Below are 14,756 nucleotides of genomic sequence, written 5' to 3' on the forward strand. Positions count from 1 at the left end.
CCGAATCCTTTATGAGATTGATCTATCATAATTCTTGTTGATGATGTTTTGATGCCTAATAGTTCGCGACTTGGCATTGGGTTTGCTTTGCTCTTGCATGGTTTACTTAGATTACATCAACTATCGTGTTCTTTTTGATTCATTACCGATTATCCTCGTGTAGTGACAGTATGCGGGAGGGAAAGGTTTTGATCTTGGAACACACCTTTGGTAGATTAGATCTGTTTTTCGTTGCTTGGCGATTACATCTCTAGTGATCCTAGACCCTATGGACAAATGCTCTTCATATCTTGTGCACACATCTATCTTTGCTCACTAGTCTAGATTAGATTAGATTGGTTAGATTATATCTATTTCATACTCAAACACTCAATATAGATCTTTTACCAACATCATTAGTGCTTAGTTAAGAATAGTAATACACTTGTTTCGTGGATTGATAAACCTTGGGGGAATACTCTACGGGAAAAGCTACACGATCCGTGCTCTTGCGGTACGTAAACTGGCGCTTTAAGAAGCGTCAACAAGCTTTTCTGGCGCCGTTGCCGGGGAACAAGCGATTTTGCTACGTTTAACTTTGTATTAATTTTGTTGGTTACTAACACCTAACCTTTTCCTTAGAAAATTTTTGCTTTCTTGTTTTTGTTTTGATTGTCTAGATGGACCATCTCATTCAACACATGGAGGAAGGAGAAAAATCATTAAGGGACTATGCAAGCCCGTGATCGGAGGACTTCGACATGCAAAAATCAGATTCGGTGTTGCGAGCCACCGAGTACGAGATCAAGCCTCAAATCATCAAGATGGCGGCGGCAAACCCCTTTAGAGGAGATGAGATGGACAACCCATATAGACATATCAAGTGGTTCACAATGCTATGCAATACGGTACAACAAGACGGAGTTCCGTTAGCTTGGTTTAGATGGAATCTTTTCCCATACTCACTTGCGGAAGATGCGAGAAGATGGTTTGCACTTGCATCATTCGAGGTAAAAGGAAATTGGGATGACTTGATGAAGAAATTTTGCGAGCGGTTCTTTCCGTTAAGCAAGGTTCAGCATATTCGGAAGCAAGTGATCAACTTCGCGCAAGGAGAAGAAGAAGGGATAGATCAAGCATGGGATAGATTCAATGGATTGATTGAACAAGGACCGAAGCTCGGATTTTCCGGTGAAGTACTCTTGCATACTTTTTATTTTTCCCTAACCCCCGAGTGCATGCAATTTGTTCAAATGTGTGCAGGAGGAGATCTCATGGAGAAAATACTCACAGAAGCCGCCCAACTCCTACAAAAAATCAGCAAGGGTGCAGCCATGCGAAGAGATTGGGAAAAACGATGTTCGGCAAGCTCCGAGGAAGAATCTTAAGTGCGGGTGCTTGCTGGAATTTTCAGAAAAGAGGCATCGGAAGTGAAGGAAGAACAACCGAAGCATGGGAAAGTCATAGAGACAAACCACGATGAAGAAGCATTGATCCGGAGTGTAACGAAAGACGACCCGGAAAAGAAAGGAAGAACCATGGGCACCGCCAAATCGCTAAGGGAATTCGAGCAAATGGATTGGATACCAATTGACTTCGGAAGATTGTTCGACAAAGCAAGACCGCATCCAAATCAGCGAGGAATGGCAAAGGTGATAGCGGAAGACTTCCCACCGGATAATCACATGGGATATACATTTGGCAAGGAATCGGCCGGTGATATTATTCGGAAACTTTTTGAAGAAAAAGAGGAAGAGATTGACTTGGACGAAGTGCTGGAGATCAGAAGGACCCTAGGAGTGTATTCGGAATCGTCACCCTACGCGCACATAGCCCAAGTATATGCGATTGGAAGCGATCAAGACGAAGGTAATCCATCACCCACACCTCGTGTTGATTGCATAATAGAAGGAATAAAATGTTGCAATGTTTTATGTGACGTTGACGCCCATGTTAGTGTGCTGAGTTCAAAGGTTTATGTTGAGTTTTTTAACGAAACATCAAACCTAGATGCCACAATCATTAAATTGATCATGGGAGATGGTAGATTAATCAAACCGCTAGGAGTGCTTAGAAATCTAAATGTTGCCATACCGGGTAAAAAATTTCTACTGACTTTTTTGTGATTAATGCTAGTGATGATGAGCATGAAGGCATAATCCTTGGAAAACCCTTTCTCAAATTTGTAAATGCCGTTCTAGATGTTGGAAAAGGGATTGTCACTTTTGATCTAGATGGAGAGAAGCGCACATTTGAATTTCATTCAAAACCGTCTTTTGCTTCACCTCTACCTCTTGATAACGAAGAGGTAGAGAGCATTCGTTCCATTGATTCTTTCAGGGATCCCCTCCAACGCGCTTTGGAGAATGAAGACGCTCAAGATGATCAAGACGGAGAACTAGTGGAAACAATAGAAGAGTTGAAGCCGCAACACGGGAATTTGGAGGAAGAAAAATTTGAAGACATTGGAGAGTTAGATCAAGAAGAGGATGGTGCACCCGATGTTGAGATGAAGCCACTCCCCAAGGGATTGAAATATGAATTTTTGGGAGATGGCAAGACTTTTCCGGTGGTTATTAGCGACGAATTGAGCCCGGAAGAGACGGAGAAGTTGCTGAATTTATTGAAGAAGCACAAAAAGGTGATCGGCTACTCGATTAACGACTTGAAAGGTATTAGCCCCGCTTTTTGCACACATCGTATACAACTCGAGGAGCAATACAAGCCGGTCATAGAGCATCAAAGAAGGTTGAGCCATGCTATGCATGATGTGGTGAAGAAGGAGGTTATCAAATTGTTGAATGTCGGAATAATATACCCCGTGCCACATAGTGAATGGGTAAGCCCCGTGCATTGCGTTCCGAAGAAAGGAGGACTCACGGTTGTGAAAAATGAGAAGGAGCAATTGATACCACAAAGAACCATCACGGGATGGAGGATGTGCATCGATTATAGAAAATGGAATAAGGCAACGAGGAAGGATCATTTTCCACTACCATTCATTGACGAGATGCTAGAAAGATTGGCAAAGCATTCACACTTTTGTTACCTTGATGGATACTTGGGATTCTTCCAAATACCTATTCATCCGGATGATCAACATAAGACCACGTTTACTTGCCCGTATGGAACTTTTGCATATCGGAGGATGCCTTTTGGATTGTGCAATGCGCCAGCTTCTTTTCAAAGGTGCATGATGGCTATATTTTCAGATTTCATAGAAGAGATTATGGAGGTATTCATGGATGATTTCTCAGTGCATGGTACTAGCTTTGATAATTGCTTGGGAAATTTGGAGAAAGTTCTTAAAAGATGTGGAGAGGTTGATCTTGTGCTTAATTGGGAGAAGTGTCATTTCATGGTGAAAGAAGGAATTGTTCTCGGTCATGTTATCTCCGAGAGAGGGATAGAGATGGACAGAGCAAAGATAGAAACCGTGGAGAAATTGCCACCACCTACGGACATCAAATCTTTGAGGAGCTTCCTTGGTCATGCCGGATTCTATAGGAGGTTCATAAAGGATTTTTCAAAAATCACCAAGCCATTGACACAACTTCTCCAAAAAGATGTGGAATACATCTTCGATAGTGATTGTCTTCACGCATTTCGAACACTCAAGCAATCCCTCATAAGTGCTCCTATCATGCAACCTCCGGATTGGAATCTACCTTTTGAAATCATGTGTGATGCAAGCGACTACGCCGTAGGAGCCGTTCTTGGACAAAGGAAAGAGGGGAAGGTAAATGCTATCTACTACGCAAGCAAGACTCTCAATGAAGCCCAAGTTAATTATGCAACAACGGAGAAAGAATTGCTTGCCGTGGTATTCGCCTTCGAAAAATTCAGATCATACATAGTAAATTCAAAGGTGATAGTTTATACCGACCATGCGGCAATCAAGTATCTCTTGTCCAAGAAAGATGCTAAACCACGCTTGATTCGATGGATCCTATTGCTACAATAATTCGATGTGGAGATAAGGGACAAGAAAGGGGTAGAAAATGTTGTGGCCGACCACCTATCAAGGATGAACCATGGAGATGATGGAAAAGAACCTATCGAGGATCAAATGAGAGATGATCACCTATATAGAATTCTCGACAAAGATAGTTGGATGAATGAAATAATAAGGGCAATAAAAGGGATGCCCTTGGATCACTTGGACAAGAATGCAAAGAAAAGAGTGATCGCGGAAAGAAGAAAATACTATTGGGATCCACCATACTTATATAGATATGGGGAAGATGGAGTCCTAAGAAGATGCATACCGAGGGAGGAACGTGAAGAAGTTCTAAGAAAGTGTCAGTCGTCGGGATATGGAGGACATTATGGGCACTTTAGAACTCAAGCTAAGGTATGGGCTAGTGGATTCTATTGGCCCGAGATGCATGAAGATGCGAAAATATTTGTTTCAACTTGTCCGGAATGCCAAAGAACGGGGAATATCTCGCAAAGGAATGCCATGCCATTGAACTAGAATTTGCAAATAGATCTATTTGATGTCTGGGGAATCAATTTCATGGGACCATTCGTGAACTCACATGGATTTGAGCATATATTGGTGATGGTGGACTATGTTTCAAAGTGGGTTGAAGCTATGCCATGTCGGAAGGCATCAACGGAGGAGTCCATAAACATGATTAAATCGGTAATCTTCCCTCGATATGGCGTCCCGAGAATCTTGATAAGCGATGGAGGAACACACTTCACGGGCAAAGACTTTGGTAAATGCTTGAAGAAATTGGGAATTGAACATAGAGTGTCCATGGCTTATCACCCCCAAACAAACGGACAAGCAGAAACTTCGAACAATCAATTAAAGGATATCTTAAAGAAGACCGTGGTAAAAGGAGGAAAAGATTGGTCGAAGAGACTAGATGATGCACTATGGGCATATCGTACGGCACATAAAACCCCGATTGGTATGACTCCTTATCAATTTGTTTATGGAAAAACATGCCACTTGCCGGTTGAGCTAGAACATAAGGCATATTGGGCAATGAAGGAAATGAACTTTGATGCGGAAGCCGCTGGAATTAAAAGGAGAATCCAAATAAGCGAATTGGAGGAGTTAAGATTGAAAGCGTATAATAGTGCATCAATTTACAAAGAAAGGATGAAGAGATGGTACGACAAACGATTACAAAACAAGGAATTCAAAGAAGGAGACAAGGTCCTACTCTACAATTCAAGATTCAAACTCTTTGGCAAAGGAAAATTACAAAGCAAATGGGATGGACCATACGTCGTACACTCAGTTTCACCCACGGGAGCGGTGACAATCATGGATGCGAAAGGCGACCAATATGTGGTGAACGGACAGCGACTAAAGGTATTCTTGGAGCCCGACGTCGTGCCCCTTCATTATATCGACATATACACCATGGATGAGGAACCGGAATGTCAAGCCTAACGACGTTAAGCAAGGTAAGTTTGTAAATATTCTCTTTTAGATTTTATTTTCATAGTTTTATTTCTATTCTGGATGAACTTTGAGTAAAACATAGGCTTATAATTTATTGGTGTGCACCTCAGAAAAAGTTGGAGTCCAAGGGGCTGAAAAACCCCCTGGGCCGGCCGGCCCAACACCCCTAGGCCGGCCGGCCTAAGCCTCCTCGTGTGAGAATCGGTCTCAATTTTTGGTAGGTACAAGATAAGGAAATTTCAAACCTGTGCCTTATAGATTTCGCATACCAAAACCGAAGAGATATTGGATTTCTCATCCAAGTCTTTTCAGGACTTAAATAGATGCGCGGGGTAGATCTATTCTCTCATACTTTTCAATCTACACCACCACCTCGTGAGAGACTTCGATAATGGCCAGTCCAGCGAGCGCAAGAGCCATGATTGCAGCAATGGAGATCGAGGAGAGGGGTTGGATGCCCGACACCCCCATGCCAAAGACGCCTAGCCCCATCTCGGCAACCGGTGCGCAGCCCCTCCTTGTCGAAGCAAAGCGATGTGAAGCGAAAGCCCCTCCGAAGAAATTCAATACTCAGGCAAGGATGAGCGTCGGAGGGAAGAGCCTTCAATGGTACAACGAGAAGTTAGCTCAAGCCCAAAGGGTGGTCGTCATCATCAGCAGCGATGAAGACGAAGGCGAGAAGTGACAAGACAAAAAGCCACCCGCACCTAGGCGTTCCTTGCGCCTTCTCGGAGTTAAAAGGAAAAACTACGTCGAGCACACCCCGGAGCCGAAGGACTATGCTGGAGACAGCGATTGGGAGAGCATCATGAGCCCCAGTTCATGGGGTGCCACCGGTCGTGACTACGATGATGATTGGCTGGGGTGGCCCGAAGAGGAGAGAAGGGAAGAAGACGACCCCTCCGGAGGTGATAGCGGCAAGAAGAAGAAGGACGACGACGAACCCGAAGATGACAGCGCCAACCGCGGCGGGCATCACTTCGGGTGCTGTTTCAAGTGCCGTAATGAAATCACGGATCTCCGCGCCACCATCGATAGGTGTCATGATCGAATCGTGGCAATGGATCGAAGGATGGACGACATCGAGAGCTTGGTTGAGAGAGACTACAACTTCCTTGTCCGCAACATAAGGAAGTTATTCGGGATGGTCGGAGATCTACGAAAGCAAGGAGGAGGGCGCCCAAGATGCAATTGCCCGAGGTGCCGTTGAGAACACCAACGAGCGTCACACCCGTCTTTTATATCATTGCGACGAGGACGCCGCATAATCTAAGCATGGGGGGAAGGTGTGACGACTCATAGATTGAATTTTGGTCTTTGTTTACTCGAAAGTTCGTCGTGTGAGTGTGCTTTATTTTTCGCATGTGTGAGAGTGAGTCTTAAATTAGTGTTGAGTCATGAAAACAAAATAAAAGGAGTCTTTGTTTTTGTTGGATCGTGCAATTTTATTTATGCATTCAGTTTTACTTTATTTTCTTTAAAGCAATTGTTCACGAGCGTTGTCATGAAAATTATTTCGTATTTGTGGAGCTTAGTAAATTATTCGTCCATGTTAAAACCCACACTTGAGCTTTGATCTAGCGCTTGGTTTTGATTACGCTTGCGAGTAAGGCATGATTTGGAGGACTTTAATTTCATAAAAATTATAAACCCCTACAAACATAAGGTTGATCAAGTTCTTGGCAAGTTGAGAGTAAAAATCCTATCATCCAAAAGCTATACTCGTTCTACCATAAGTATTGGATTTACGTTGAGTTGAGTTAGGATTTCTTTCTCTTGGGAGTTTTAATTCCGAGCAATGATCATGTCCATATTTTTCATCTCTGAATTGCTAGCCACGTCAATATTCGGTAATGATAATTCCTCATTGGAACAACTCATGAGATCTACCGGATTCCAAAACCCGAACCCAAGATTATCTTATTTATTATCGTCTTCCTTGACCACAACCCAATTGTGAGGATACGTTCTGTTTCTGTGCATGATTTGTATAAAACATAACTTTGGGATGAAGAAAGGAAGGAGTATTCAAAAGATGGACCGAATCCGACCTGGGAAAGCCCCAGGCCGGCCGTCCTACACCTCCTGAGCCGGCCGGCCTAGGCCTCTCTGGTTTCGGTTCGGGCTCTAAAAATTTAGGGAGACACTTTGGAGATTTTCCTATCTTTGTTTTATAGAAAGTGTCTTATGAAAAGGTTCGGAAAAGAGAGAGAAAATTCGGGAGAGAAAAAAAAAGAAAGAGAAAAGAAAAAAAATGTATGAGAAGAGAAGAAAAAAAATAAATGAAGGGATTCTATGGTTAGAGAAGTGCAAAGAGATATCACCTTGTTGTTTGAGAACAATATCCTCGATTCCAACCATGTGCAATCCGACAACGAGGACGATGCTTGTGCCTTGAAGTCAATCTTTTTGTATGCCTTTGCACATGTCCACCATTCTAAATCTTCTTACCCTTGAACCCTTTACATTATGGAGAAACTCTCATGATCATTGGCTCGGATGGTAAGCAATCATTAGAAGGTTTTCTTAATTTGACAATATATGTATATACTTTGCTAAGCCTCACCTATAGCCCCACTTTATACTTGAGAGACTTCGGGAGATGAGAGCTTGCAAATAAGAATAGGATAGCCACTTATATTGAGAGACATGAAAGGACTTGTGCAAGAATTTTTGGTCTAACCTTTGTTGCAGGGAATTTTGTTTCTTAAATAAAAAAAAGAGAGAAAAAACCTCCAAGGATGGCAAGAAAAGCAAGTGTTGTCGATATTCGAGTTGCCGGCTAAAGGTAAGAGTTGTGGAGTAATATTGGATGAGTTTTTAAACGCCCATGATATGATTATCCTCGCTGCTCCTCTGACCTTTGTTTGAAGAAATATTGTTAGACTTGTTTGCATAAGTAAATTTTGCAGTTCGAGAACTCTTGAGCAACCCATGGAAGGATTTGATGATTTGATTTGCTCGAGGACGAGCAAAAGCTAAGCATGGGGGGAATGTTGGCGCTCCTTAAGTAACCATTTTACTATATGATTAGGAGTCATTTTGGTAAATTCTTCGGGATGATTCATGTACTAACCCGCCACTTGGCACCCGAACTTGACCGTTTTCGATTTTGTCCTGGATTTTGGAGCATGTTGCATTTTGACAGGAAATTGGACATTTTCGGAGATGTTTCGACGCATGGTTACAACTGGGCTAAGATGAGGAATAAGAGGAAGATTCAACACGCGAAAGATGGGACCGAAAGGGGCCAGAAAAGGCCCAGGCCGGCCGGCCTGGAGTCCTTGGGCCGGCCAGCCTAGCCCTTTTCGGAGTCCAATCGATCTCGGTTTTCTTCAGCGCGAAGTATGCGTCAACCCTAATCTGTGTTTTTACCAAAACCGCCGACTATATCTACCTATAAATACCCCGAAGCCGCCGTCAAAGATGGGCATCCAGAGAGCATCCAGGGAGATCGCAGAGATCGCAGAGAAGAGCATCCAGAGATACATTCGAGTTAGACACAAGAGAAAGGCGACACCTGAGGCCTCATCGTCCCTCGGCGCCGCTGCAAGTTGGAGGACAGCAAGGGATCCATCCCTTGCCGGAGATTTCTCCACCATGATCGACTACGCTTCGCTTAGCTTCATGGGGTAAAGTCCTCGTTTGTTCATGGGGTTGTAAGGAGATCTTGAGTTGTAATTGCCGAATCCTTTATGAGATTGATCTATCATAATTCTTGTTGATGATGTTTTGATGCCTAATAGTTCGCGACTTAGCTTTGGGTTTGCTTTGCTCTTGCATGGCTTACTTAGATTACATCAACTATCGTGTTCTTGTTGATTCGTTACCGATTATCCTCGTGTAGTGACAGTATGCGGGAGGGAAAGGTTTTGATCTTGGAACACACCTTTGGTAGATTAGATCTGTTCTTCGTTGCTTGGCGATTACATCTCTAGTGATCCTAGACCCTATGGACAAATGCTCTTCATATCTTGTGCACACATCTATCTTTGCTCACTAGTCTAGATTAGATTAGATTGGTTAGATTAGATCTATTTCATACTCAAACACTCAATATAGATCTTTTACCAACATCATTAGTGCTTAGTTAAGCATAGTAATACACTTGTTCCGTGGATTGATAAACCTTGGGGGAATACTCTAAGGGAAAAGCTACACGATTCGTGCGCTTGCGGTACGTAAATTGGCGCTTTAAGAAGCGTCAACACGTAGGTTGGAGAGCTAAATGTGTCAACAAACCTACTATAAAACAAATCTGTGTCTTGAACTTGGGTTGTATAAGTAATTAGTTGCAGACTAATCTGTGTCTTTGTTATATACTTGTGCCTTGAACCTGCTATATGCAAATCTGTGTCTTGAACTTGCTGTATACAAATCTGTGCTGAAAATATCGAATACTATTTCTACTGTGCTAAAACATCTCTTAAAAAATGGGATCAAGAGTTGTGCTTAGAAACTAATTACAACTTGACACACTGGTAGTTGCAACTAGCACGGGATAGTAATTGCAAAAAAATAGGTTTGTTAACAGCTTAAAAATATGTTTTATATACCAATTGCAAACACATTGTGTTGGCAGTTGCAACTAATGTAGAATACGGATTACAACCTAGAAAGTGTTGACATAGTAACAAAGTGCAGGTACAATGACATGCCAAAAAAATAAAAAAAAACGTGGTTACAGCAAGAAAATGTGGATACAACTAAAATGACGTAGTAGCAGAACGATGGTGAAAAGTATCAGGATTGTGTATTGGAACTAATTGCAACATAACACACAGGTAGTTGCAACTAACACAGGATAACTATTGATCCCAGTTTTGTTAACAGCTTAAAGTAAATTTTGATCTCTCAGAATGATTAAAAATGATCCAAATAATATGTTATATACCAAATTGCAAACACAATGTGTGGGTAGTTGCAAGTACAACGACACACTGAAAAATGCAACTTACAATAAGGATGAATTATCATCACACGATTGCAATCCAGTATGGTGATCAGTTGCAAATGTCAAAGTACATAGGTTGCTACCACAAAAATATAATGACAGGAAATGAACTATAAAAGTTATTCAACACCACACACTGCATCAGTGACAAATGATAGCTACTACAGACTGTTCCAACATCACATTACAAACGATCATTATCATTCATTCCAAACGATCTTCCTCCCACCAAGCCTGTAGACATCCAATTCATCGGGTAGCTCGGCTTGGTTCAGAGCATGGAAGATGCAGTAGTGCATGAGCTCGATCCTGTATCTCATCCCCTTGAACTACAAAGAAAAAAGGTACAAACAGGAAAGCACATGGGAGGGGGGGGGGGAGAAAAAGGTAAGTATGGATTGGCAAAATCACATGCACATATACTAAAAATAAAAATGGTGAAATAATAACTCACCGGATTGATGTCAATGTTTAGGCGATCACCATCCCAAAATTCCATGTATTTCCACAGGAAAAACATGCAATCATTGGGTCCAGCTTGCTTTGGCAAATCAATGAACGCCCTGTCCAAGTTGCCAAAATGAGGAAACTTGTTATTCGTAACTTTCTGGAATGCAACGCTTAGGATGGGCATCTTCTCAGCGATGGGCCAGTGATGAACTTCAGGATCGCTGTTCCCCCAAATGTAGTCAATCGAGTCTAAGATATCAATGCGATTGTGGATGAGGTTGATGCACTAGACAAAATAATGCTTCCCAGAGAATGCAGGCATGAATATCTGCATGAAAAATTGGGGTATGAACACCAATTGCAAACAACTAGCAGAACAGTTGCAGTATTATAGAAAAAGGTTTGTAGTTTGCAAAATAGCATGAAAAAAAATACTAACCAACTTTGCCTTTGTTATATCATGGTAGTGCTCAATTTCACATTCCAAGTATTTTTTGAGTATAGTGAACTCTTCAGTCTCAGTTTCACCATCCTCCATGTACACACTACGAACAGACATTGTCTGGGTCTGCACAGATCGTTTGTAACAAAACAACTTAGCATAAAATTAAAAAAGAGAAAACTAGCATGTAAAGTTGCAAGGGTGGTGGGAGTGTAGAGGGAGCCAAATAAAAACTCACAAAGAATCTGGTCGTGAGAAAGACCCTATATCCCAATGAATCTTCGTTATGGACAGCATCATCATAATGAAGACAATGCACAGTGAAATCAAGGACAGAAGAATCTCCATCTTTGTCATCAGCAAAAGAAGTGATCAGATCACCGCCATCAAATGAGCAGAATATACTGAAATCAATCAAGACCGTCCTGTGTGGGGGGGGGGGGGAGGAAAATATGTTACTAGCTGCATATACAAATGTGTGACAAAAAAAACTAACTGGTATGTGTTTAGACTTACTCTTTCAGCTTCTCATCAGAGACAATCTTGTTCCTCAGGGCAAGTGCCTTTGCCAATGGAACTTGCGGGCGGCATCCTGGGAGTTTGACTGGTGATATGTACTTCCTTGGCCTCTTCTTCAATCTCTGACCGATATGTTTGTAAATCATTTTTTGGAAATAATTGAAATCTTGTGAACCTTGTGTAACACCCGGTTTATAAAAGGACATAAACCGAGCAATCATATACATGCCAGGATCAAGTCACACGTATATACAACAGAATGAATAGTATATCATAGCACATATCATGTAAAAAGATATAATAAAGCGAATACGAATGTTATTTATTACATTAATGACAAAAATGTCTGATACAGAGTATGCGAAAGCGTAATACAAATACGATAAAAACTCTCCGAAGCAGAGCAGGGCGCCACAGGGACGTCGACTGGGAGACGAATGCCTAGAAGTCCTCGAAGTCCTGGTAGCGCTGAGTGAACTCCCTCGCGTCGGCAGGAACTGAGCAGCAGTAGAGTATCCCCAAGAGGAAAAAGAGTAGTGTAGGCAAGAGTGAGTACACAACTTGTACTCAACAAGTATAACACAAACTATGAGGCTCTAAGGTTGGCTGACTAACTGCATTAGCTTTTAAGTCTTGGCAAAATTTTATTAAAGCTAATTACTACAAGTTGATGATTTACCATAAACCCAGTTACATAGTAATTAATCAAAATTAATCATGTTACTACTGAGAACCAAACCGAAACCACCAAGGTAACCCCGAGAGGCACCTCCCTCGTCGGAAGGAGACAACCCCACTAATCAAAAGGAGGATCTGGGCCGCTCATGACCGTGAGCACGGCTAGTATACCAGTTTTACACTCTGCAGAGGTTGCACATCTTTACCCACAAGTCGTGAGCTACGCCAGTTGTTCATCACACTTCCTTAGGTGAGATGACTAGCAAACTCACTACGAGGCCGTTACAAAGGACATGTTGGTAAGGTGTAACCGCTAAGGATTCAGGCAATGCAACGATGGTACCCACCTCGAGGGGTACGCAGACCAAGCCTCGTAGCCTGGGCACCATTGAAGCTCGACTCCCCTCTTGCCCCGTCGGTAAGTTACTCCCGAACCAAAATGGCCTAATTAGTAAACCAAGACCGTCCCATTCCAGTCTTGTGGTAGCGCTGTTGTCCCAGGTTGTCGCTCTATGAACCGGTCCTTATGGAGAGTGGCCAACCAGGGAGTAAGCACCGTGCTGGCCCCCTAAACCATGTTTCTAACAAAACCAATTTTAACGAGACGTGAACCACTCAAGCCACATAGAGGGTCACTCTAAAAATTAAGTTGCATATACCATTAATCAAATTAATTAAAAAGGACCAAGTGTGTTATAGCGCGGCACCTAGCACAACTAACCAAAATGCAACCCAAAGAAAATATATAAAGGATATAAAGTGGCTAGGAACTCCTTATAGGCATATAGTATTAAAATGCAGTATGAAAATGTATTTAAAGTGATGGGTAGTGTTCATGTTATACTTGCCTTCCTCGTACTGCTCCTGCTGCTGCTCAAACTGGTCAGAAGACAACTGCTCCGGGTACTGGTACTGGGGCTCCTCCGGTAGCTCAACGTCTACTCACAAACACATGGCCAAAAACAAGGCACAACATAAACATACATGCAAACAATAGCAAAAACTAAGAAATAGTACACCAATACATAAAAACAGCACACTAAACTAGTCTAAAACTATTCTACGCATTACAACGATTGCGTGGACATAAAGAACGCCTAAAACGGAGCTAAAACACAAAATCTAGTCCCAAAACAAATTCCAGGGACTTATTTGTAAGAAAACTGAAGTTCTAGGGGGTTTCTGGGCAAAACCGGGGACTAAAACATAAATAAACCTTAGATTCAGGGGCCAACTCGCAAAAAACCCTAACTGGATGGCGGGTTATATATCTAAAAAGGTCAGGGGGGTCTGTGCAAGATTTTGGGCCAAACTGTAATTTCTTTTGAATAGGATTGGATCGCGGGTTCGTTGTGGGCCGTAGGATTGCGATTCGACGGCTACGGGCGAAGGGGCGAGCGGGCGGCGGCGCTAACCGCCGGAAACAGAGTTCCTGCGGCGGCGCTCGACCGGAGATGGCCGTTCCGGCGCTCTAGGGAGCCATTTGGGTTGCGGTCTGGCCCAGGAGGTTCATCACTCCATGCGTGATTCACCTGAGGCAACAACTGAGCACGGGAAGGCTCGGAGAGAGGTGCTCGACAGCGAGGCGGTTCGGCGGCACACCGGCGAGAAATCTCGCACGGGACAGGGACAGCCCGAGGGAAAAGAAAGCACGGGGAGGTTCGTTACCGCGGCGTGAAGCCCTGGGACCGCTTGGCTGTGGGAGGGAGGCGACGGAGGGCCGGAGCGGGCATGGCGGAGCTCCGAGCTTGGCGAGGACATGGCGGCGCTCGTGGAGAAGGTCGACGCAGGGGTTCTCCCGGCTTCTGATCTTCACGAGCGTGGTCTGCGTTGAGCTGTGAAGCCAAGGAGATGGTCAGCGGGGCCGGAGGAATACTGGCGGCGTGGAAACTCGACGAGGGGCTCACCGTGGCGGAGATCCGACGTTGGGGCGGCGCTAGGCTAGGGTTTATGGGATACAGTGGCTGCGGGACGGAGGGTGCAGGTGAGGCACGGCTGGGTTTCTATTTATAGGGCGGCGGACCTAGGCGTGCGCGCCCGGGTGATGAATCACGGCGAGATTCCCGGCCGGTGGTTGTGCTGCGTGGGGGAGACGACGGCCTGATGGGTGGGGTCAATGGGTCAGCGGGATGTGGGGGACGCGGACGACGCGCTCGCGGGCGCGGGAGGGGGTGACCGACGCGCGGGGTCCAGCTGGCATGCGGGCGGGGAGACTGTGGAGCGGCGTGCTGGGCTGGCAGCGCAAGAGGGCGTGGGCCGCTGCGCGGTGTGAGCGAGTGGGCCGCTCGGGAGGAAATGGACTGGCTGAC

This window comes from Panicum virgatum, chromosome 6N (genome assembly GCF_016808335.1).
Source record: "Panicum virgatum strain AP13 chromosome 6N, P.virgatum_v5, whole genome shotgun sequence".
Taxonomy (NCBI): domain Eukaryota; kingdom Viridiplantae; phylum Streptophyta; class Magnoliopsida; order Poales; family Poaceae; genus Panicum; species Panicum virgatum.